This window comes from Drosophila gunungcola (assembly GCF_025200985.1).
Source record: "Drosophila gunungcola strain Sukarami chromosome 2L unlocalized genomic scaffold, Dgunungcola_SK_2 000007F, whole genome shotgun sequence".
NCBI lineage: Eukaryota > Metazoa > Arthropoda > Insecta > Diptera > Drosophilidae > Drosophila > Drosophila gunungcola.
This window is the reverse complement of record NW_026453162.1, coordinates 1939214-1965360: the sequence shown is the minus strand read 5'-3', so window position 1 is coordinate 1965360 and position 26147 is coordinate 1939214. Positions and strand designations below refer to the sequence as shown.

At 38.8% G+C, this 26147-nt stretch overlaps 1 protein-coding gene across 2 annotated transcripts in view; it reads right to left on the bottom strand.

The window, feature by feature from the left end:
• Positions 1-26147, bottom strand: part of LOC128253197 (neurotrimin-like) — a 192453-nt gene that overhangs the window by 121112 nt on the left and 45194 nt on the right. The window lies entirely within an intron of this gene.

Genomic DNA, 26147 nt, shown 5'->3' with positions numbered 1-26147 from the left:
AAACCTTACACATAAAGAAAAACTTTTTTATGGCACGCCCTACTTGCTTTGTATGTATGTACATAAGTAATGTAAAGCTTGCTTAAAACGTTTCAGAGGGTATACTGGTCTAAAAAGTTAAAAACATCTTCTTTATTTATTTTTTTTTTGCATATTTTGAAAGTTTAGACTTTCGAACGATCCTTAATGTATTTTTCGAAACTCGAATTATTTTTGGAGACACAGCCAAATAAGTGACTTAGAGTCCGGGCCATTAGAATCGTTTCCTAATCTTTAAATGCGTTTTTCTCAAAACTACTTTTTTTGTGGTGGTTGACATAATATTTCAAGTTCTACTGAACCGATTCCTTTGAAATTTGGTTCATGTCTTGTTTATACTACTCTCTATTGCGTATGCCTCGGAAAAATTTTGTTTATAAGTATTTTTAAAAACATTTTTTTTTTTCAGGTCGACGCCGTTTTGTGTTTTTTAATTATTTTTTGTTGCAGGTGGTCAACCCGATAATGGCATCTTTACTAATGACCCGGCCTTTATTTTGGCGACTATGGAGTTTTTTTCTTTTTTAATTTTTTTTGTTTTCTTAAAATGAGGAAAAAATGTTATTCATTTCATTTTTATCTTACTTAAAAAAATGCCTTAAATTCAGGCTTCTAGACCAGAGTACCCCCTTACAGTTAGAAGACCGAAAAAAACGAGTTATTTTTAATTTTTTGTATGAGAAACAAAAATAATCATGAAGTATACAATTTTATGAGCTCTGGGTAATTTACGATCTGTTACTCAAAACAAGACATGGGTGCAGTTCGTAGCACTACTTTGAAAAGTAAAACGCTTGCTAAAGGTTGCTAAAAATAATTGACTCTTGTTTTTCCCCACCAGTGGTAAGAAGCAGAGTATATTTCAAAAAAAGAAAAGTATATAAAAGAATATTTTCTGTTTTTTAAAACTCAAAAAAAAACACAAAAAAAATTTTAAAAAGGTGGTCGAAAAATCGAAAAGTTCTAAATAATAATAAATTTTTCCGTTGTGCAATTATATTTTTTGTGGCGTTTTCGGGGCCAGAAATGTTGAAAAAGTACCTTCAAAAATTATCGTATTCGAGGCTAAAACATCGAAAAAGTTATTGAAAGTTAAAAAAAACAAAAAAAAAAAAAAAACCGAAAAACTACAAACCCAATAAAAAAGTAAGAGAGATTTAAAAAGTGACAAAACAAAAAATCTTTTGAAAAAAACTCTAAGCTAAAAATCAACAAAAATCGCCGTTGGAAAATCATCAGGACGTATCCAAAGCAGCAACTTCGGCAACAACCTACAACAGGAAATCAACAAGAGCGGCAATAAACTACAACAACATCAACAAGAGCGACAACAAAGTACTTTGGGGCAAAACTACTGCAGCGAAGATCAGAGACGTCATCGGCTACAACCAATCATCGAAGACGGCAACGAGAGCGGCATTAGCTTAAATTACATTTTATAAGTTACATATAAAAAAATAATCAAATTGTTGTCAGCCCAAACCATTGCCCTAATAAAAATGCATGTAGACATTTCAAATGCCATTAAGGCCCTTGAGGAGCTACCGTGTAAGTCATAAGAGTTTATGAGGCAGTATCATGAGTTAAGAGCCGAATGTAAAAGTAATCATTCGAAATTACGAGCAGATGATGTTGTACTTCACAAGCATCAAGAAGAGGATAAATAGAATTTTGAGCAAAGCTGACGAAGTTGACTTAGGGGAACCGAGTTCTAGCAAACTAGTTCCAAAAGTACTCTGCAAACTAGATAGTGCAATCGATCATAAGATAAGATTGAGAAAAAATAATTTTATTGGCAAAAAGTAGTTGGGCTTAAAAAAGTCGACCAGACTGATGTAACAGATGGGAACTATGAGCTTGACATTTCCACAGGTTAGATAAAAGAAAAACCTAAAGTGGTTGGAATCCGTTAGGTACTCTAAAAGTTTATCATAAAACAGAGATTAAAAACTTATTAAATTAACTAGATGATTTGAAAAAACATAAGTTAAAATTACATGAACTAGATTTTCATCATCTCACTGGTCATACATCGTTAATGTTAGCAGTTGTAATTATAATAATTTTAGCTGTATATTTTATAAGAAAAATAAGTTTACGATGGCAATTACAAGCCATAGTCATACCTAGCGATATGCTTTATATCTAAACTTATAAATACTTTTGTATAACTTGAATTCTAATAAATTGTAATTAAAGTAAAAGTCATCGAACTTTGGCCGTTGCAATGGTGTTTAACACGAACAATCGGAATACGAACAATCGGAATAATAAAACAAATAAATTAAAAAAAAAAAAACAAAAAACCCTTGCAGGTATTATAAAAATTAAATATTCTTTACAACACAAAAATATCGATTTATAAGCGTTACGATCATTTTCAACTCAATTAATTGATCGTTCCTATATAATATTGTTTTCTGATGTTAATAAAATTTTTTTGAATTAATAATTTTGAATTATAAAACTAAAACTTTGTCCAAGCAAATTAAAAAAAAAAATTTAAATAGAAAAGTTACATTTTTTGCAATATATATTTTTTTATTATTTTGATAATTCTAATAAGAGCTTTATGTTATTGTCGACCGATTTTAATAAAATTAAGCCGTTATTCTGAAATGTAAAATCGTTTCTATTTTCCGAAGAATGAAAAAAACATTAAAAAACCAAAAAGTTATTTTTTTTTTTCGTTTTTGTCCGACAACTTTCATGCAGATAGCTTTAAAACTGAGAGACTAGCTTGCTTAGAAACGGACGGACGGACAGACGGACGGACACACGGACATGGTAGGTCGACTCTTCTAGTAATGCTGATCAATAAGATATATAATTTTTTGCAGCGGAAATGTCTCCTTCACTGCGTTGAAAACTTCTGATCCCATGGGAACAATCGAAAAAAAAATAAGAATTATAACTTTGTTTATTAATTTTTTTTGTTAGCTCTTCGACATATAGTAATGTAACTTTTCTATTTTGTAATTCATTTTTAATTTTCAATTACCACCAACGGCATTTCCTACGCCAGTGCTCTAAGATCAGGCACAGCTCACATAGAGCCGAAAATCGATAACATACAGCAGGCCATGGGGCAGCCACAAAGCAACATGGAAACTATGATGATAACTATGCAACAAAATATGATGGAATTTATGTCCTTCATGAAAACCACCATGCAAACTCTAATGCAAAACCAAAATATGTTGTTACAAATGCTTGCAGCTCAGCAGTCCAAATAAATTATGCCTAGCCTCCGAATAACTCTGTGAAACGCCAACGGTGTATCACGGCATATACCTAAAATAACTCAATTTCTGAACGAAAACCACATCGACGTTATGTTGCTGGCAGAAACGCATCTCACCAGCAAATACGGGGATACACGTTCTACGGCATCGATCATCCAGATGGTAAAGCACATGGCGGAACCGGCTTCCTAATAAGAGACCGCATCAAACACCACTTTCACCAACGGTTTGCAAAAAATTATCTGCAAGCTACATCGATAAAAGATACAATTGGGAAACTGCAACCTTGCCATTGCCGCTGTCTACTACCCACCCCGCTTTACAGTCTCAGAAGACCAATTCATGGACTTCTACAAGCACGCACACTGGGGATCCCGCCTTGTGACCCCAAAAGGAAGGCAACTATATAATGCACCCATCAAAACATGCAATAAACTGGACTACGTTTTACCAGGCAGTCCTTCATACTGGCCAACAGATCCTAGAAAACTACCTGATTTAATTGATTTTGCTGTGACAAAAAATATTCCTCGCAATCTAATATCTGCAAAATCGCTTTTGGATCTATCATCGGACCACTCACCAGTGCTAATAACTCTTCTTCAAAGCCCGGAATTAATCGAGCACCCTTGCAGGCTGACGTCGCATCGAACCAACTGGCTGAAGTTCAAAAAGTACGTAAGTTCCCACATTGAACTAACTCCACAGCTCAACTTCAAGGAGGACATCGACTGCTATGCCAATGCACTGGAGTCTGTACTCATCGCAGCAGCCAAAGTCTCTACACCGCAAGGGAGGGATGGGCACACACACCAACACAAAACTAACCTTGAAATCGAACAGCTTGTTTTGGAGAAAAGACGTTTGAGGCGTGCTTGGCAAACCAGCAGATCGCCATCCTCAAAACATAGTCTTAAGGAAGCTGGTCGCAGACTTACCAGGGCTCTAAGGCACGAAGAAGAAAAAGCACAACGCCAGTACATTGAGAAACTTTCACCCACCAGCACCAAGCATCCCCTGTGGAGGGCCCACCAAAATCTAAGTGCGCCGGCCGAAACAGTAATTCCCATAAGAGACTCTTCAGGCAGCTGGGCCAGAAGCGACAAAGACAGAGCTTGAACATTTGCTTTACACCTTCGAAATTTTTTTCTGCCAAACTTTACAAATAATTCATTCACACTACCGTCCCCGTCAATTCGAATTGGAACTGAGAAGGCGCCAATTCTGTTTCAACCAAACGAAGTTGCAAAAGTCATCAGCGAGCAATTAAAATCAAAAAAGGCCCCAGGAGGTGATCTAATAACTCCTAAGATGCTAATTGAACTCCCAAACTGTGCAGTTGAGGTAATTTGTAAACTCTTTAACGGGATAACACGACTTGGCTACTTCCCAAAAAAATGGAAAAAGTCGGTGATCATAATGATCCCAAAGCCAGGAAAAGATCACACAATACCAGCTTCATACATACCGATAAGTTTACTCTCGTGTCTGTCAAAACTGCTCGAAAAATGCCTTCTGACGCGCATAATCCCACATCTGAAAGAGCACAACCTTATTCCGGCACATCAATTTGGTTTTCGAGAAAGCCAAGGAACAATAGATCAAGTCACTCATCTTTACAACAGAGCCTTCGCCGTGAGATGCAACACTACAATATCGGACGATTACACGATAGAGGCTGGAGTTCCTCAAGGTAGCGCCCTTGGTCCAACTCTATTTCTCCTTTACACCGCAGATATTGCCACGAACAAGCGGCTAACTACTTCTACATTCGCAGACGATACCGCGATCCTAAGTCGGTCCAAATGCCCAATTCAGGCAACAGCACTACTAGCTGATCATCTCGTGGTAGTGGAGAGGTGGTTATCAGACTGGCGTATAAAAATAAATGCGCAAATGTGTAAACACATAACGTTTACTCTTAAAAGACAAACGTGTCCCCCGCTAACTTTGAATAACACGCCACTTCCACAAGCTGACGATGTAACGTACCTTGGCGTCCACCTAGACAGGAGACTTACATGGCGGAGACAAATAGAAGCTAAAACTAAAATCCAATAGCCTTCATTTGCTCATAGACTTCAAGGTCCTGCTCTACAATTCAACGCTTAAGCCAGTCTGGACTTACGGCTCCCAATTGTGGGGAAACGCGAGCAGCAGTAACATCGATATTATCCAGCGAGCACAATCAAAAATCCTGAGAACTATCACTGGGGCACCTTGGTATGTTCGGAACGACAACATCCACAGAGATCTTGGCGTTCTACCCGTAAAAGATTAAATATCAAAACAAAGAACGTCCTACCACACCAAACTAACTTCTCATCCAAACCAGCTCGCCAGGGGCCTAGCCAGGGTTTCCAACCGGACCCGATTACAACGAAATGACCTTCCAGCTCAGCAATAGTTATTACATCTCGAGTCAGTAATCTTGACTGTCAGATATAGTTTTAATTTAAGATTTTATATACTTATTGTTAGTCTCAATTCAGAGAAGATTCAATAAATAAAATTCATAAGTAAAAAAAAATGTTGTTGTTCTTTTTGACTTATTAATAAATTGACAGTTTAGGATTACACTTTTAATTCTTTTAAAATCGGAAAACTATATCATATAGCTGCCATAGGCACTATCAAATAATTGAGCTGCAATCATCATTATATGTTTACATTCAAACATACACGCAAGTCAATCATAATTTTAATGTTTTCAAGAATATTTAATTTTTTCAATAGCTGTAAGGGTATATGAGCTTCGGTTTGCCGAAGTTTGCTTCCTTTCTTGTTTTTAATTCTCTTAGGGAAGCAGAAACTAAAGAAAAAATTGGAAAAATTCCGAAAAAAGTCAAACGAATTTTTAAAATAAATTACAAAATAGAAATGTTACAACTTTACTTTGCATACTTTTTGCATTTTTTCTACATACACACATGCGTGAAAGCAATGAAGCTAATGCAAGCTTGCGTCTGCCTCTATAATCCGAATTCGTAAACTAGTGGTCAAAAATCTATGTAAAAATGTTTGTTCTGTGTTTTGAAGTTTTCTCAAATGAAACAAAAACATATTATTAAAAAAACATTTCTTTTGTAGCTTGAAAATAAAACAAGAAAGGAAGCAAACTTCGGCAAGTTCATATACCCTTGCAGCTATTGCAAAAATAAAAATTCTTGAAAACATTAAAATTATGATTGACTTGCGTGTATGTTTACATTGAAGCTATGATGATTTGCAGCTCAATTATTTGATAGTTCCTATGGCAGTTATATGATATCGTTTTCCGATTTTAATAAAATTAAAAGCGTAATTCTGAATTGTCAAATTATTAATTAATCAAAAAGAATTTCTAAAAAAAATTACAAAATAAAAAAGTAAAATTTTTATTTTTTTAATATTTTTATTGTTTTCATGGAAGCTTTATGTTATAGTCGTCCGATTTTGATGAAAATTAAACTGTAATTCTAAAATATTTAACCATTACTATATGTCGAAGTACTAAAATAAAAATATAAAATTACAGTAAAATAATATTTTTTCATTTATTATGACTACAGCACATAACTTCTAAAGAAACAATCAGCGAAAAAATATGGGTTTGATGTTTTTATACCCTTGTAGAGGGTATTATAATTTCAGTCAGAACTTTGCAAAGCAGTGAAGGAGATATTGCCGACCCTATAAAGTATATATTCTTGATCAACATCATCAAGAGAGTCGATCTAGCCAAACCAAACTAGTCTCTCAGCTTAAAAAAAGTCGGAACAAGACGGGTCGATCGACTATATCATATAGCTCCCATAGGAACAACCGGAAAAAAAATGAAAAAATTTTTAACATTGCAGTTTCTTAAATTTTATTAATTCAATTTTTTTTTGATATGATATTATGCAATGGAATGACTAAGTAATTCAGAATTACGCTTTTAATTTTGTTATAATCGGAAATGGAAAAATTGAAGTGAAAATCATCATAGATGATGTTTAGCTGGAATAGCTGCAAGGGTATACAAAATTCGGCTTTCCGAAGTTAGCTTTCTTTCTTGTTTATATTTAATTTATTGTTATATCAGAATTACGATTTGTATTCAACCAAAATTTGTCATACAGCTCCCATAATAACCCCCAAAATATTAAAAAAAGAAAAATGTAAAACAATTTTAACTTTTCTATTTTTCACGTTTGTTTTAGATACTTTTCTTTTGGATACTTTTTTAATTTTATTCAAATCGGAACACGATATAAGATAGCTACCATAGGAAGGTAGAATAGTTGAGCTGAACATCATTATAGTTTCAATATTTTAAAACATAACGCGACTACTTGAATTTTATATGCTTTAAAGCATGTTTAATGTTTGTTTTCTTCTTTTATTGTTCTTTTTTTTTTGACACGGTACCCTTGCAGAGGGTATTATAATTTCAGTCAGATGTTTGAAACGCAGTGAAGGAAACATCTCCGACCATATAAAGTATATATATTCTTGATCAGCATCACTAGGAGAGTTGATCTAGCCATGTCCGTCTGTCCGTCCGTCTGTCCTCTCAGTTTTAAAGTTATCTGCATAAAACTTTCCCACAAGTTGGCTTTCTATTGCAGGTAGTATATAAGTTGGAACGAGCCGGATCGGACGATTATAGCTTATAACTCCCATAGGAACAATCGGAAAAATAAATTTAAAAAATTATAACTTGGCTGTTTTTTATTTTTTTTTTATCGCTTAGACATATAAAAATGGTAAAATATTTCGGATTATTGTTTAAATTTCATCAAAATCGGACGACTACATCATATAGCTCCCATAGGAACAATCGGAAAAATAAATAAAAAATATTACAACTGCTGTTTTTTAATTTCTTAAGTTCTTCGACGTATAGTAATGGTTAAATATTTCAGAATTACGGTTTAAATTTCATCAAAATCGAACGACTATATCATATAGCTCCCATGGAAACAATACAAATTTTTTTTTTTTTTAAATGTATCTTTTTTTATTGTAATTTTTTTTTTAAATTCTTTTTGACTTATTAACAGTTTGACAGTTCAGAATTACGCTTTTAATTTTATTAAAATCGGAAAATTATATCATATAATTGCCATAGGAACTATCGATTAATTAAGCTGCAAATCATCACAGGTATTATTTTTAAAACAAATGTACATACTTTTAGCAAGAGCTAACAAAATTATTAAAAAAAAGAACAGTCTCGCTACCACTTCTACATTTTTAATAAAATATTGAATACACAATAATATCAATTTCTTTTTTATAAATATCATATATACAATAATAAAGTTTTGATATTAAATTATAAAGTTTACAACATGGTCGAATCAACAATTTAATATCAAAAATATGTTAAATGTATTGATACTGTTTTTGTGTAAAATTGATATTGTCGAAATGTATGTTTTTACATTTCGATGATATCAAACTGATACGTCATGTATCACGCATAATATGATACGAAATTTTATCAGAATGATATACACAGCTATCTGTCGAGCACTGTTAAAATCCAAAATCGGCTAAAATCTCTGATATTTGTATGTTCCACTCGAGTCATGCCTGTCCATAGATCTATTTCTTCAGCTAACGTATAGCATTCTGTCTTTCCTCATTGACAAAGATCTCCGGCTTTCGCATGTATACATCTTCTTGAAGACTTCTATTTAAGTACGCCGCCACGTGGTCAATTTAATTGACATATAGATTGAACTTCGCTGCGATCACAAGTATTAATAGTATAGTCGGGTATCTGACAACTGGCGCGTTAGTATTTGTGTAATCAATACTTATCCGTTGCTATTCAGGGCCTCCTCTGCGGTAGTTGAAACAGAAAATACTTTCCGTGGCCTTCCTGGCTTACCTGTACGTAGGATTCGAGGGCGTCGTTTTCTCGTTCTTGGTAGTATGACTTCCTCGTCGCTCTCCTCCTGTAATTTTGGGCTTGCACCTTCCTGCGTATTCCCATCCTTCTGCGGATTTCTGTCTTCCTGCGGATTGTTCTGTTCCTGCGGATTGCCATCTTCCTGCGGACCTTGATCTTCCTACGGATTCCCATCTTCCTGAGGATTTTTTAAGGAAGTAAGGACTATATAAACGAGTACCTTGTCTACTCTCGTCATCCACCCGTCGAATGGAAAATGATTTTTCCAGAAATACAACATCTCTTGATACGACGATATGCCTTTTTGGATTTCTCTCAGATCCTACAAAAATAAGTTTTAGACCTTTCGCTTCAAACTTTCCTTTACCTGGCTGCGTGTTAGGGCTGATACTGTCACACATGGCTTCCTGTCATCCAGCTTCTTGGTAATGGTTCAATTACGTACATGAATTGATGTGTTAATGGCCTAGCCACTAACAGGATACACCTAGCCATCTCGAGTTACATAGCTCATGTTGGCACACATGGCCCAAATCGACAATGGTTTGCTGCGCTGGGTATACACAATAACGTAACAAGTCGCAATGAGATACAACAACAACTGAAAGCCCACGATTTTAGTGAGCTTAATATGAAAGACGATGCATTCTCAACAGGCCCAGAGCGGCAGAAGTCAAAGTTTGAAGAAAAAGTTCTCCAATGCGGAAAGGGGACAGAACGCAAAAGGAAACCATCAGAACGAGATCAACCCGGAGCTGAATGTTCATTGGTAAAAAAAGTGTTACAGAAAAAAGAAAGCGGCCTATCAATATTGTAAAACGATTGGCATATGTAAGGACTCCATCTCTAGAACATTGCAACATTTTCTATAAAAACCCTGCAGTTCCTTAAAAAATATTTCCACACGTGAATCGTGAGGTGAGTCACCCGTGAAAGAGTGCAAGTCACCAGTGATGCAACCGTGCATTTTCATATTTACTACTAAATTCACCCATGATTACACCCATGTCTTATACTTATCACTCGTGTATGAAATCAACCGTGGCACTTCATACATGAAATCTGTGAAATTCATGCACAATTTTATATCGAAAAAAATATATTACAAGGTTTTTATTTATATTTTTCTTTTATTTTTCACTTAACTGTTACATTTAAATTATCTATGCCTAAGCTAAGGTTTTGATAAGTTTTTATATCCTTGCAGAGGGTATTATAATTAAAGTCAGAAGTTTGCAACGCAGTGAAGTAGACATTTCCGACCCTACAAAGTACATATATTCTTGATCAGCATCACAAGGAGAGTCGCTCTAGCCATGTCCGTCTGTCCGTTCGTTTCTACGCAAACTAGATTCGATCTAGTCGATCTATCCATGTCCGTCTGTCTATCCGTCTAAAAACAAAAAAAAATATTAAAATTTTTTTTTTAAGGTAACTTTTCTTTTGTGTAATCTTGTTTTTGAGTTTTGACTTATTAATAATTTGACAGTTCAGAATTACGCTTTTAGTTTTATTGAAATCGGAAAACGATATCGTATAGCTGCCATAGGAACTAATTGAGCTGCAAAACAACATAGCTTCAATGATTTTAAACATATACGCAAGTAAATCATCCTCCACCAGTACCTTCTTAAACATTTTTGAAAACAACTCCGTTTCCAAAGTAGTTTGGAATTTATTGAGCTGTAAATATATAAAAAGAATTGAAGCCTTTAGAAATTAAGAGAAATTGAGTAAGGCTTGGTATTCAGGCAATCAAAACTGCTCCCAAAACAAAAAAATTCATTAACTTCATTAAAAAAACGGCACAAAAATTAAGCTTAAGCTTAATTGAAAAATTAAAAAATATTGTGAGCTCGATCTCCTCAAATTCTTCTTCTATTTTAAGAGGTAGTGGGATTCCAACAGGATTGGGTCTTTATTAGGGCCGTATCCTCGGCCAGCTTAACTTCCATGACATAAATTTTTATGAGCACCAAGAAAATTTGTTGCCGTACAAGGCCCATTTCCTTTACAATGTTAAAATAATTTGATAAATAAATTAATAAAATTCCATAAATTTTATGGAAGCTTTATGTTATATTCATCCGATTTTAATGAAGTTTAAGCCGTAAATCTGAAATTTTTTACCATTACTAAATGTCGAAGAAAAAATAAAATTAAAAAAACAGCAAAAGTATAATTTTTTCATTTATTTTTCCGATTTTTCCTACTTGAGCTATGTGCTTTAGTCGTCCGATCCGGCTCTTTCCGACTTATGTACTACCTGCAATAGAACGGCAACTTTTGGGATAGTACCATGCAGATATCTTTAAAACTGGGAGACAAGTTTGCGTAGAAACGGATGGACTGACGGACATGGCTAGATCGACTCTCCTAGTGATGCTGATAAAAAATATACTTACTTTATAGGGTCGAAAATGTATCCTTCACTGTGTTGCAAACTTCTGATTGAAATCATATTTCCAAATATATAATTTATCTTAAATTCTAAGGGCGTACAAGAGGCTGTGCGCCACCAAAACCTTTTCGATAAACTTCGTTTGGGTCTGGCGGGACACAATGGTTAGAGAGGTAGAGAGAATGGGGGAAAAGACGAATTATGCGTTTGCCAGCGTCCGAGTGCAGTCAAACTACATTAGAATACAACAGAAAAAAAATAGTATATTACTTTATATCGAAGAATGAAAAAATAAATATTAAAAACAGCAAAGCTCTAATTTTTTTTTCTTCTTTTCCCGATTGTTCATATGTTTTCAGTGATTTTTAAAATCGAGCTAATACTAGAAGTTATAGGGTAATTAAGTCCTGTACTGCCGCTCTGCCGCGCCTCTGCCGTTGTTCTGCGGAAGGCAGAGGGGTGGGGGTGCTGCACGGTTTTAGCTTCTAGTGTTGGCAATGTAGTTCGACAGATGGCGCCACCTCAACATCGAATGTTTTTCAGGTAGAATACGTAGTTGAAGATTTTACATATTTATATGTAAAAAAAAACAATATAATAAAACGGGTATGCCAATTTGATTGTTTAGCAAAAAAGAAAGGAAGCTAACTTCGACATGCCAAAGTTTATATACCCTTGCAGCTATTGCGAAAATTAAATATTCTTGAAAACATTAAAATTTTGTTTATGTTTATAATGTTTAAAAACATTAGGGCTGTGATGATTTGCAGCTCAATTATTTGATAGATCCTGTGGCAGATATAAAATATCGTTTTCAGATTTTAAAAGAATTAAAGGTGTAAACTGGCAAATCATTAAAAGGCCAAAAGGATTTTTTACAAAAATTTCAAAATAGAAAAGTTTATTTAATTTAAATTGATTTCGTAGCCTCCCGCAAGCAGTTTGGCTTTGGAACTTTGACATGCCACGTCGTGAAAAAGTTGCACCTGAAATATTAATGGAAATGTTTTTGACACGTTTTTAATAAGGTTTGTTTTCCCTAACTTCGCCTTTCGTTGCTTGTTGCTGCGTTGACTGACTGCGCTGGCTGCGTTTGACAATTCGTGTTGTTAATTTAATTAAAGCCGACGGTTATGGTCGAGGACATTTTCGACAAAGCCATCAATGCGTATAGTAGGCAATTTAAAACTTAAAACAAATGGTGTTCTAAAAAAAATGTCCTCGTCTTGTGCTGCTTAAGAAAGGTCGGCGATGGTAGAAATAACAGAAAGACCGTGACCCCTTGATATTGGTTAACTTAAACAAAGCCTAATTTTAATAAGCATCGAATTTTAAAACTAATTGGCTCAGAACGGTTTCTCATCTATCCGAAAAAGCTTAACCCTCGATAAATTTGTCGTAAAAGCAACTCCATTTTTTCGGCGTCCGTAATTTATTTAAGGGGTTATATACAGTTAGAAAGCCGAAAAAATCAAATTTTTTTTAATTTTTCTGAGAAAACTATTTTATTTAATTATCTGATACTTTGTATTGTGTATTTTAAGACTAAGTATTAAACAAAATATTTATTTGGAAAGGAGCTACAGCTCCTTTATTTATATTTAAGAAGCTTGTGTTAAAATTTGAGACTAAGCGGCCGAACCGTTTTCGAGTTATGTTGCTCACCGACTTTGAAAACACTATTTTAAGTAAAACGCAATTAAAGTTTGTACTTGTACTAAAATTTGGGTGTAACATTGAAAATATTCTCCGGAACTATATAAAAAAATTCAGTGTGTATTCTTAAATATATATACATTAATAACATAAATTCAAAAAAAAATAATTTTTTTAAAAATGTTTGAATTGTATAACCCCTTAAGCGACAAAATGTGGCTGTAATTAAGATGCAAAGCACAAACAAAGCATTGCTCCGATTGATCTTTTGATATATAGTAATATTTTGTTCGTGAACGTTCCATCTTCAAGATAGAGTGATAAAATTTTTTTCGGTTTTGTAAGAATCAATTTATGTTGTCGGAACTTTAGTTAAAGCAATTTTTAAATTTTGTTGAGCTCTAGCATCTATATAAGAAAACTTATTAAATCTATAGGAAAGTTCAAGAATGATCTATTTCTAGTGAAATAAGCTATTAAAGACCGTTATCGGTTGAACAGAACTGGAGATAAAATATAATAATGGCATGAAAAAAGGTGAAAAAAGTTATCTACACTTTCAAAAACAAGAAAGCAAGCAAATTTCGGCAAGCCGATGTGTGTATACCCTTGCAACTATTTCAAAGATTAAATGTTCTTTAAAATATATAAAATTTCGATTTATATGCGTGTATGTCTAAAAACATTAAAGTTATGACGATTAAATTTTCTTGTAGTTTAAAGTTGTATTTTATCAATTGATTCAGTCTAAATTCATTTCTTTATTTTACTTATGACATATAACCAATTCAAAGTATTTATTTGTAAAGCTTTTTATACCCTTGCAGAAGGTATTAGAATTTTTGTCAGAAGGTTGCAACGATATGAAGGAGACATTTACGAACCTATAAAGTATAAATATTCTTGATCAGCATCACTGTTTTCCTATTGCAGGTAGTATAAAAGTCGGAACAAGCCGGTTGGGACGGCTATAGCAAGTAGTTCCCATAGAAATAAAAAAAATAAATAAATTATAACATATCTGTTTTTCAATTTTTTTTATAGTTTATGTAGGATGAATTATTATTTTGGAATTACGGCTTAAATTTGGTTAAAGTCGGTCATATAGCTCTCATACAAACAATCAAAATATAACAAAAATTATTAAAATATTTAAAAAACAATAAAAGAAAAATTTTAACTTATCTTATTTGTAATTATAGATGTTTAATTTATGCAATAGCTGCAAGGGTATATAAGCTTTGGCAAACCGAAGTTTTCTTTCTTTCTGTTTTTTTTATAACAACCACAATTTGACCGATGAGAGTCAAATGACAATGTCTTATATTGTCAAAACTAACAAACAAACTAAATAAGATACCCGTTACTCCGCCAAAAAACTTCAAGCTATGCATTCCTAGAAAACAAACTTTTGGCATACAATAAAATGCCAAGATGTTAATTTATAAGATTTACTTTTATTTTATCTAAATATAAACAGCGTCGTGCCACTTGTGCATTCTAAGCCAAGCGATCGAGATTAGGGAGGAGATCTTTTTTGTCATCTCTAACTTGTTGCCTTACGATACATTTTAATTCTATTAGAGGGATAATATGGGGCGCCACAGTACTCCAGTCAGGACGTCACTAGTGGATTTTTTTGCCTAGAATATGTGCGCATTCATAGCGCTTGTTGAATCAATTTAATCCTCATCCACAATTAAATGGGCTGGTTTCAGACGATCCACGGATACTGCCGTCTCTTTGTTGTGGACTTTTACTATAAAAAGATTGTCCGTGTGTCGTTTTATGTCTTCAAAAGGTCCAGTATATGGTAGTTCCAATGGCTGTTTAACCAGCACTGATCGATTCCTTTCAGCCTAAAAAGCTTCTTGTTAATATTATGACTCGTTGGGGAAGGCCTTAAGAGTCGCATATGTTCTCTAAATATTGATATAAAGGTCGAGGGATGGGACTCTGTGTCAAGGTCGTTGAAAAATTCGTTTGGCAGACGTAGTGGAGCTCCATATAACATTTCTGCGGCTGATGACTTTAAATCTTTCTTGAAACACTAACGAAGACCGAGGAGTGCAGATGGCAAGTGTTGTGGCTAGAGAGTACCATTTTGACACATTAACGCTGACTTGAAAGATCGGTCTCATCTTTCAACAAGACCGTTAGATTGGGTATGATATGCCGTGGTGTGAATATGCTGACTCCCGTGCAGTTTGGCGAGTTCCTTAAAAAATGCATACTCAAACTCGGATCCCTGATCCATGGTAATGGTTTTGGGTGCCCCAAAACTTGCAATCCAGTGAGTCCAAAAGGCGGTGACAATCGTTTCAGCGGTAATATTGGTTAATAGTATTGCCTCCGGCCTACGTGAAAATCGATCGATCATCGTTAAGCAATAGCGTAGATTTTGATACTACTATGTCCAAATGCACATGGTCGAATGTACTATTTGGGACTACTATCTTTCCAGGAATCAAATGGTTTTGCTTGCTTATTTATGAACGTTGGCAAGCTATACAGTTTCTGCACCAGGTGGTCACATCCTTGTTCATGTGCGGAATATATGGTCGCAAGTGACCTGTTAAAACGTCACAGTATATTCCAATATTTCTGTCAAAACTAGTCCACTGCAGCTTTGATGAGGTTTTCCCTTAAAGTAAACATGTATGTTCGGGATCGACAGCCTGGGACTCCTCTATTTCGGCATGGCTCTCCGATACAGGCATGGAAATAGCCTACAACCAAGAAAGAGCATGAGCTACTGCATTATCAGAACCTTTTTAGATGAACAATGGATGTTGAGAATTGTGATATATAATTGAGATTTTGACGAGGTGATGCCTTCTCTGGTCTCTGTTTGATTGAATAAATAAGAGGTTTGTGATCGATTTTTTATGAAAAAATTCCGGGCTTCGATTAAGTGCTTGAGGTGTTTAATTGCTTCGTAAATAGCCAGTAATTCTCTATAATAAGTACTGTAGTTCTTTTCAGTGGTGCTTAACTTTTTCGAGAAGAATCCCATTGGTTTCCAAGAATTGTTTGTAAATTGCTCTAGTATTGCTCATATTGCAGTGACGGAAGCATCACAAGCCGATCCTGGTAAAGGAAAGGAAAGAACTGCAGCTTTGGCCACGCTATTTTCGGGCGGTCATTCGATTATTCGCTGATAAATTTTTTTAAGCAGCTCTGACAAAGATAATTGAATGTGAGATGAACGCGAAATACATCGACGATAATAATTAACGATTCCCAAAAATCTGCCGAGCTGGCTAATAGTGTCGGGGCGAGGGTGGTTCTGAATGGCCAATATTGACCAAGTTGACATTTGTCCATGTTGACGCGAAGTTCATGTTCCTTAATGATTTTTAGAACGTTGTGAAGATGCTCTTCGTGCTTGTTAATAGAGTCTGACATGACCAAGGGCTTTTGGACGGGCTACATATTCCTTGCTGTATTAGGAAAGTTACTTCTGCCTTGGCCGCGGCAAGTTTTTCCCCAGCAAGGCGGCGAGGTCGAACCGCGATAGGGCAACCGTTAATTTCGATGAAATGGCGAGTGGAGTGGAACTCCTATTATACTTGATTTTGTCGCGGTGACAAATTTTTGTGTTATATGTTGGAGATAAAGCGGTCCTTGCACGATTGATACAGATACTTGATTGGACACCTCATGATGAACGGTTGTTTTAAACCCCGTTACGAAATCAACCAAGCTTTTGTTTTCCAAGTCGATTAGCAGTTGGAAGTTTCAAGGAAATCGGCCCCAATTTTTTGCAGTTGGAACGTCAGCAATAATAAAAATCCCAAAAAATCTGTATTGTAAGCCTAAATCAAGAATTTTAGCCATGATTCAAAATGTTCTGATCATGGTATGGTTGGCTGCAAATGAAAGCAGATTGCTGGGTTTGATCTTCTGTTTAACCAATGAGCGAGGTACGACAGAGACTACTGACCCTGAGTCGATTAGATAACGAATTCGTAGATATATAGACGGTCCCCGGGCCGGACTAAGGTGAAAGTCGGACCGGGCCGAGAGTCAGCTTGGCTGAGGGCCCGGGTTAAAAACTAGCTCAGTCTCAAACGGTGGGTTCAGGGACATAGCGACCCCCTGTTCTAACTATCGCCTTACCCGGGCATCGCGGCACTCCGCCTAGGGTGACCTTCCCTTTCTCCGCAACTCGTGGGATTCAAATAATGGACACCAACAAAAAAACAATAAACACCACAATGGTGCCGGGCACTCCTAAGAAACACGTCACGCTGGAGAATTTCTTCCAAATTGGGAGTGAAAGGTGGAAGACAGTCGGCCGCCAGCACCTCTGTAAAGTGCGCGTCGCCAAAACTGCAGAAGGTGCGGTTAAGACTGAGACCGAGCAAAGCAAATTTTACGTATGCGGAGAAGCGAACTGCCGCCCAGACCCTCCGCCCATAAAAGAGGAGCAAGATCGCCAACCCCTCAGCCGAATGGTTGAAGAAGGTGGAGTGGGCGAGAAAGGTGCTACCAAAATATGGCTACGAGAGGTCTAGTGCAGAGAACGCAAAGCCGATCTCTAGTATTGCCTGGACCTGCGGCAAAGAGATCGAAAATCCAACCAAAACTGTCTTTTGCGGGCATCACGCGGGATGGGATTTTGATTGGGCTGGTAGACGAGGGAAATCCTGGAGGTCGGATCCCCAAAAATCAATGGAAGGCAGTCGAGGAAAAGCTGGCCATCTGCTCCGAGACTTTCCACAGCCAACACCACCATGCTGCAAGGACGCGGGGTGGTTCCGAGGCAGCATCATAGTGGTGACCTGCGGTAGTCAGCAGTCAGCTGACCTATACAAGAAGACGACAGCGCAGCTCGGTGAGGTTTACAAAGGGGTGAAAGTCGCGCTGGATTGGCGTGACGTCCACAGTAGGCCTCAAGCGAGGATGCCGTCATCCATAAAGACGCCGGAAGACATCCTCTTCATGTTGCAGAGGTGCAACCCAAACCGCCACACGCACGACTGGAAGATCGTAAAGGTGGAGCAGCGTGAGGGGCCGGTGAGTCAGGCCATCGTCGGCTGAACTAGGAATCAGTTTCCTCAATAGAGGCTGCTCACGGGGAACTGAATTTTGGGTTCAGCGCGATCAGAGTGAATTTCTACAAGGGAGACTCGAGTGCGAAGGAGGACCCGGTCGGCAACACAGCCGAGCAGGTTTTTCCGGAAGAGCTTGAGGCTCCCGGGGACGAAGAGCTGGAGGACGGCTATTCAACCGTCGCATCGTTAAGCAGAGTGATGCATACGATGAAGCCGGCTGTAGGAGACGACGACCTCAGTGACGATGAGGAAGCCGGCGTCACGGTGGTGGAGGTAAATGTTGCAAATGACATTAAGATTACTGCAAGTAAACCTCCACCACAGTAAGGCAGCGTCTGCTGCTCTGCTGATCCGCCTGGCTGACGGCGGGGCAGACCTAGTGCTGGTACAGGAAACTTGGGTCGTTGGACTAGGCACCAAGGAATTCAAGTTGCTACTTGATCCTAAAAGAGGTAAAATTAGAACCGGCATTTAAGTCAAAAGGCACCTTAGCATATTTCTGCTTCATAATTACAGCAACAGAGACAACACCGTAGCAAGCCTGGAGCTTCCAGAGGCTACCATCAGAGTGACTTCGGCGTACATGGCCTTCGAAAAGGAGGACCCCCAGACGAGCTAGTCCGAAAACTGGTCGAAGAGAGCGAGGCGCTCAACATCGGCCTGGTAATCGGCCGCGACGCATATGCTCACCACACTTAGTGGGGAAGCCCATCAACCAATAACAGGGGTGACTCTTTTTTTGATTTCATCCTTGGCTCTAATCTATTCCTATGCACCTTCATCACAAAAAATAGCCAAACGGTCATTGACCTTACCTTGGTGTCAGGCAGTCTGCTGGGAAGGGTCAGAAATTGGGAAGTCTCAAGCGAGCACTCCTTTTCAGACCACAGATTCATGGAAACTACTTTATCATTAGACCCTCCTACTCCAGCTGAATTCGTCAGCCTTAGACGAATAAACTGGCGCGCTTATAGAGAAGTCTTACATGGTATTCTTCCAATAATGACAATAGTGATCTACCCAGTCTAGATAACTTAGTAGGGACTTTCACAGAAGCCTGCAATATGGCCTTCGAATCAGCCTATCCTAAATTCAAACCGAGGGGATCCAAAAAGCCTCCTTGGTGAACCCAGAAACTTTCAGAACTCAGATCCAGCTGCAGAACCCTTTTTAGCATGGCGAAAGCGGGGAACGAAGATCTAAAATGGCAACAACATAAGTTGGAACATGACTCCTACAAGAAGACCATAAGAAAAGGAAAACGATCAGCTTGGCAGACATAGAGGAAACAACCGATGCAGCTCGCCTAAGGAAGATTCTCTCCAAAGGATACCTTAAAAAACCGGATGGCTCATGGACTCTAGTGAGGAGTCCCTAAGCCTACTTCTAGACACCAACTTTCCGGGTAGTCTCCCGGTAAAACGACTTTCAGAAAATCAAGCTGGTTTAAGCATCGACCTGGAAACGCTTCTTTCTGAACGTAACATAAGATTGGTCATAAACAGTTTCAAAACCTTTAAATCAGCAGGACCTGATCATCTCTCCCCTGCGCACATCCAAAATGCTGGTCAACATGCCGTCAACTGGCTTAAGAAAATTTTCCGCACCATACTTAAGATAGGAACATTGCCATCAACTTGGAGGGAAACAAAGGTAAAGCCTCGCACACGACGACGAAAGATTTCCGGCCTATAAGTCTGACATCCGTTCTACTTAAGAGTTTTGAACGACTGATTGGACTGCACATCAGGTCAGTCATGCTCAAAGGGCAAGTCCACCGAATTAGCTCTACACGCGATAGTCAGCCAAATCGAAAAGTCACTCAACCACAAGGAATACGCACTAGTTGCATTCCTGGACATAGAGGGCGCTTTCAACAATGTTCTCCCTGCAGCCGAACCCCTCACTGACCTGAAGGTTAAGTTTCAAGTCGTGGAGCAAATCCATAAATTTCTGATGAGCAGAACGGTAACCTCCACTTTAGGAACCTCAACACAAACAATGATCGTGAACAGGGGAACCCCTCAGGGTGGTGTACTCTCCCCTCTACTATGGAACATCGCAGTGAATAATTTGCTGTGTAACATGGATGTAAGGTTGTGGCATATGCGGACGACGTACCCAATATTTTCTTAGGAAAATTCCCTCAGACACGACCGCCAAACTTAAAATACTTTCTGACTGGACAACAGAAAGAGGTCTAGGGGTAAACCCCTCGAAAACGGAGCTGGTGCTGTTCACAAACAGATATAAGATACAGATACTCCAACAAGACACAACGATCCCACCTAAAACGAATCTATGCGAATCAATTGAATACAGCCACACCCCCTTTGAAGCATTGCTCCCAACCAGAGAAGACTGGGAGCAAGGTTTACCGGGCCTAAAAGAGGCAGTCCATTTCAACACTGACGGCTCCAAATTAAATAATCAAGTCGGAGGAGAAATATACTCCGATCAACTTAACATCAGGAAATCCTTCAGACTTCCGGATCACTGCAGTGCCTTCCAAGCGAAGTATATGCTATAAATGAAGCTATGTTGCTCCTAAACGATGGAAACTATCAATAGAAATGGGTAAACATCTACAGTGATAGTCAAGCGGCTATCAGGTCGATTATCTCGACCAATACAAACTTTCAAACCATATCAAACTGCCGCAAATCTCTACATAAGATGGCTTTCCAGTTTAAAATATACCTAATATGGGTCCTGGGACACCGAAACATTGCAGGCAATTGTATTGCAGATGAGCTGGCAAGGCATCGCACTAGCGTTCCTCTCCTTCCGGACAAGGAGAACATTGGAGGAGAACCACCTGCAAGCTAAACATTAAAAACAAATATAAAGGACTTGCAAGCCTAGCATAGACACATGTAAGGCATTGTCGCATCTCTCGTCAGACATGGCCATTATTGATGCGAAGAGAGCTTCTGAACTTCTAAGGCTAAGCCGTAGCGAGTGCGGAATGCTTATACGAGTACTTAAGGTCATTGGTTGGTCGGCACACATGCAAGCAGACTGGGCGCGCCCCAAAAAGATTTGTGCAGAAGCTGCAGGGGCGAGGAAGGGGAGGAAACGGTGGAACACCTGTTCTGTTCCTGCCCGGAACTATGCAGACCTACCACTTAGGGAATCCCTTCATGAGCAGTCTATCTGAACTATCTGAACTGCTCATGAAGGGAGCAGTCTAAGTGTGTCAATAATTTCTAACATAACCTATATAGACGGTGATCGGTATCTCCCGCAGTGCGGGACCCGCACCCCTCAACTTGCAGAACACCATTTGGCATACACATTCGCCAATTACTCCGCAAGAAATCTCCAAAACAATGCAAATAAGCATAAAAAGTCAGCTAAATCATCATCAACCAGCACTGTTACAACGGTGAGTTTTGCCCTCACAACAGCTCGGCAACAGCGTCGGTTTCACTTTGTAGCCCACCTACAAATGCCGGCTTAAGCATATTGGTACCGTCACTTCAAACTGAAAATGAATCAAGCCGCCTTTTGGTACAAACTGATATGGATAGATGGATAGGTATGAAAACGTTTCTAAATTGGCCAAGATCAAAAACCTTCTTTACAAAAATAAGTTCGCACTGCTGGGCAATGGCGACGAAGTAGAGCCCAAACAAGACCCAAAGGCCATGTCGCTGGTAAACACAATTACTCGCCTCATCGGTTAGCATACGTTTCACGTAATGTCACTGACCAAGGGCAACCTAAAAGAAACTGAACTCCAGATTCTTAATGAGGAGAACTAACGAATTGTAACTGAGGCATTACAAGACAAAAATAAAAGCTTTTATACGTAGCAGCTTAAAAAGCAGCAAAGGGCTGCAAGTGGTAATAAAAAGAATTGAACCTAACGTTTCTACTAACGATGTAGTTCGTGCTTTGGAATCGGAAGGCTTTTTGGTAAAAGGAGCCATAAAAATAATTAACAGAAATAAAGTTCCGCAGCGTATATATATAATTGAACTATGTGCCGAAACGAAGCTAATCAAGAAGAACTTAGTTCACCCCATTTATAATCTGCAATACCTTCTACATAGTAGAATATCGGTTGAAGAACCACACAAGTGGAAAACCTCAATGCACAAGCTGGCGAGAATTCGGTCACTCGAAACCTAATCAGGGTACATTACGCTCAGTGTGCATTGCATGTAGAGACCTACTTGCCACAGCATCCTGCAAAGCCAATAAGGACGATGCACAAGTGAGGAAATGCGGTAATTGCGGTGTCTATACAGCCAACTATAGAGGATGCCCGGTATACAAGACCTTAAAAGAACTTTAGAAGTTCCAGTACCAATAATCTTCAGTACCCTCCTTAAGGGCAACCAGACACTCAAACGCAGAAACGCCAGTATATTTGATCACACTACCCGGAGTGTCATACGCTAACGCTCTTCGGTGTCCAGGTATGGTTCCAATCACAACAACAGGACCAGTACCAGAAATAAAGACTTCAAAAACGCCCATTGGATTTTAATCACTAATCGCCTCTCTGCAAAAAAAACCTCATAAACTTCATGACATTCATGCAGACAACAAAATCACCTGACCAAATGCTTACCAACCAACAGATGGAAACTGACATTATCTTAATCTCAGAAACGCATCTAATAAGCAAAAACAATTTCTACACTAATAATTATGTATTTTATGGCACGAATCATCCGGACGGCAAAGCCCTCGGTGGTAGTGGTATATTGGTTTATTATAAAAAATAAACGTATGAAACACAATCTTCTTTCAGCGTAAGAAACATACTATTTGCAGGCTACAACAATAAGCATAAATACAAACTGTGGTATGACCTCACTAGCCGCCAAGAAGACCTACCTACTGGTCAACTAACCCGAATAAACAGCCAGATTTAATTGTCTAGGCCATCACGAGAAGAATTCACTGTAATCTCATAGATGCCGATTTATCATCTGACCACACGCCTGTACTTTTTCACCTCTTTGATCGCCCTCAGCTATGCAAAAACCCAGTTCTTAACAATGAATAGAACGAACTGGCTAAAATACAAAAAGTATATCAGTTCACACAAGCACTGCTTTTATCTGCTGCAAGTAACGCAACACCAAAAAGTTCAATATCAGGCTCCAGGAATCTCATCAACAGTTATATTGAGTAAGGTCAGGGAAAAGCGTTGTCTCCGTCGAGACTGACAAGCGAGCAGGTTACCATCTGCACACGAAAACTTAGTAGCTGCCACACGCAAGCTTTCTACAATACTGAGGCAAGAAGAAAAGCAGACCCAAGAAACTTATGTTCAATAAGTTTCACCTACGAAAACAAGATTACCACTCTGGAAACCTCATCCCAATATAAACCCACCGATTCCAGCTGAAACACCGTTGCGAGACGACGAATGCTCTTGGGCTTACAGCGATGCAGAAAAAGCGAATTTTTTCACCTCTACAACGTTTTTCACCAAAGTGGAGCTGCGGCACGTTCACAATACGTGCACTAAGCTAAGGCGAACACAACACTTATGTTTAATTCTAGAATATTGAGATCTCCAGGGTCAACAAGGGGCATCTTAAGCCAAATAAATCTCCTGGGCTTTGACAAAATCACAAGAAGAAAGAAGATTCAACAAAAAAAAGAAAAAAAAGGTTTTTAGCTGATTTTGGTGGCCGGCAAATGAGCGCTGAGTTATCCGGGACGGTTAGTGCATTGCCGCTTGCCCCGACCGTGTATTGTACTGTCTAGCTTAGGAGGTATCTGGCGGAGCTTTTTGTCGGCAGGCTTAAAACGCAAAGGGATTGGTCCCCCCAAAAAAACCAGTATGGAGCCAATTAAGGATTCAACCGGTGCTGTGGGAAGCGTGACTGCTACCACCGGCCGGACCACAGGGAGCAGCAATCCTTTCTGCGTGTCGCCAGCGGTCTTAAATTACGGTAGCAGGGCAAAGACTTGGACCTGGAGAGCGTGCTAAGCCTAAGCAAACAGAAAGAAGAGAACCTTCTCTTCTTCGAGGAGGAGAAGTCTAAGCTGGCCTGGGCCGACAAGAAGGTCGAGGAAGGCAAGCTATGTACCTCTCTTAGGCTCAGATCAGAAGCTTTGCAATTATGGCGTTGTCGTAAACTTCTGGTTTTTTAGCTTTGATAATAAAAGTTGAATGCATTGTCTATTTGAAAGAGATCTGCTTTCCGAAAACCTACGCAATTTATGTTTGGTCTTTAATTCCCTTTTTAATATTGTGTTAGTGAATTGACCTTTTATTTTAAATAACACGTAAATAACACAGGCTACACAACGCCAAACTGCCTCAAATGGCATTGATGAGCGGATTCGCTAAGGAGGCGGAGAAGATGCTGGCCTACAAAAGGCAACGCTCAGTCGAGAGCAAGGATGCACCGGTGAGAAAGCGGTAACGCGGGCTGGCCTCCCGCGAAAACTAGTGATGAAGTTTACGTAGAAGGCGAAGGTAAGTGAGGTGTCCATACGCGGTAGGTCGAATCCCTCTTTGCGCGGATGGAGGAAGATCCCGCTCCCATACCCACATTTGATTGTGCAGGGTGGCTGAACGGCGTTAAAATCGTTAAGTGCAACGACGATCCGGCCTAGTTGTCTGACGCACACGGTCTGTCAGATGGTGCTATGTGGGAGGGAGCTAAGTTTGAGGTTTTAAAGGCAGAACCCGGAAATTCCAACGGCAGACTCAAAAATACTGCACATCGCGAGCCCACGACCCAATGAGGATGGTCAGAGTGTAGTTCTCCAAATAAATAAGGAGACAGAGGATCTTCTTTACCACAGGTACGACAAGATGGCGTAAGGCATTGGTAGCGTCTACCTGCGCCTCAAAAAGCGCCACACCGGGGACAAGAACGCCCACACACTGCAGGCAGGCGAGGTGGAGAAGAACCTGGGCCTCGACAGTGTCGAGATTGCGTCGTCGGAGCATCTCATTGCCTTGGAGCAGGGATTCGTTGACATAGCTTTGGTCCAGGAGCCATGGCATTTCCGTGGCCGGACTAAAGTCCTAAAATTAAAACCCATTCTTTCCCCCCGGTAAGCAGGAACAGGACCGCCATCCCAGTGCGGAGGTTATCCACGTTATTCTTATGTCTCATTACAGCTCTGATAAATTAACTGTTGTGATGCTAGAGAGCGAGGAGAAGCGTCTTCTGGTAGCTTCCTGCTATATGGGGCTAGCCAGAAAGACCAGGAACTTCGGGTGCGAACAGCTACCAACGCACACCATAACGTGTGGGGGAGCCCTGACATCAACGAAAGAGGTGAGTCACTCTTAGAATTTATTCTATCAACTAGCAAACGTGGGGGAGGTTTACACCTATGTGGGCTCTACCTCGTCAAACGTACTAGACCTAACACTCGTAGCGGGACAAAATACTCTGGTATCTGGAAGGAGAGTCCTCGAGAAACCATCCTTCTGTTCGACTTTGACTTCAAACACTTTCCAAAGCTAGCAATCTACAGGAACCCCCGGAATACAAACTGCGATAAGCTCAAGAGGCTAGTAAAATATAGACTCGCAACGCTCCCGGGCATAGTAACAACCGCGGAACACATAGAAACATACAAGATCCTGCTCAAAGAGTACAAGAAAGAAGTATGAATGGCACAAAGAAACTCGAGGAGAAACTTCTGCTCCAGCATCGAAAAGTCCCATAAACGGCTAGACTACTGAAGGTGCTATCGAAGCAACCAACCGTACAAAGTCAGCTAAAAAGTAACGACGGACAGTAGACTGAGGGCAATATGGAACCCCTTACAGCACTAATGCAAACTCACTTTCCAGGATGCTCAGAAGTACTAGATGCTAATGCACACCAAGACCTGACAACCAGTGAATTAAGTCCCCCAACTGGTCT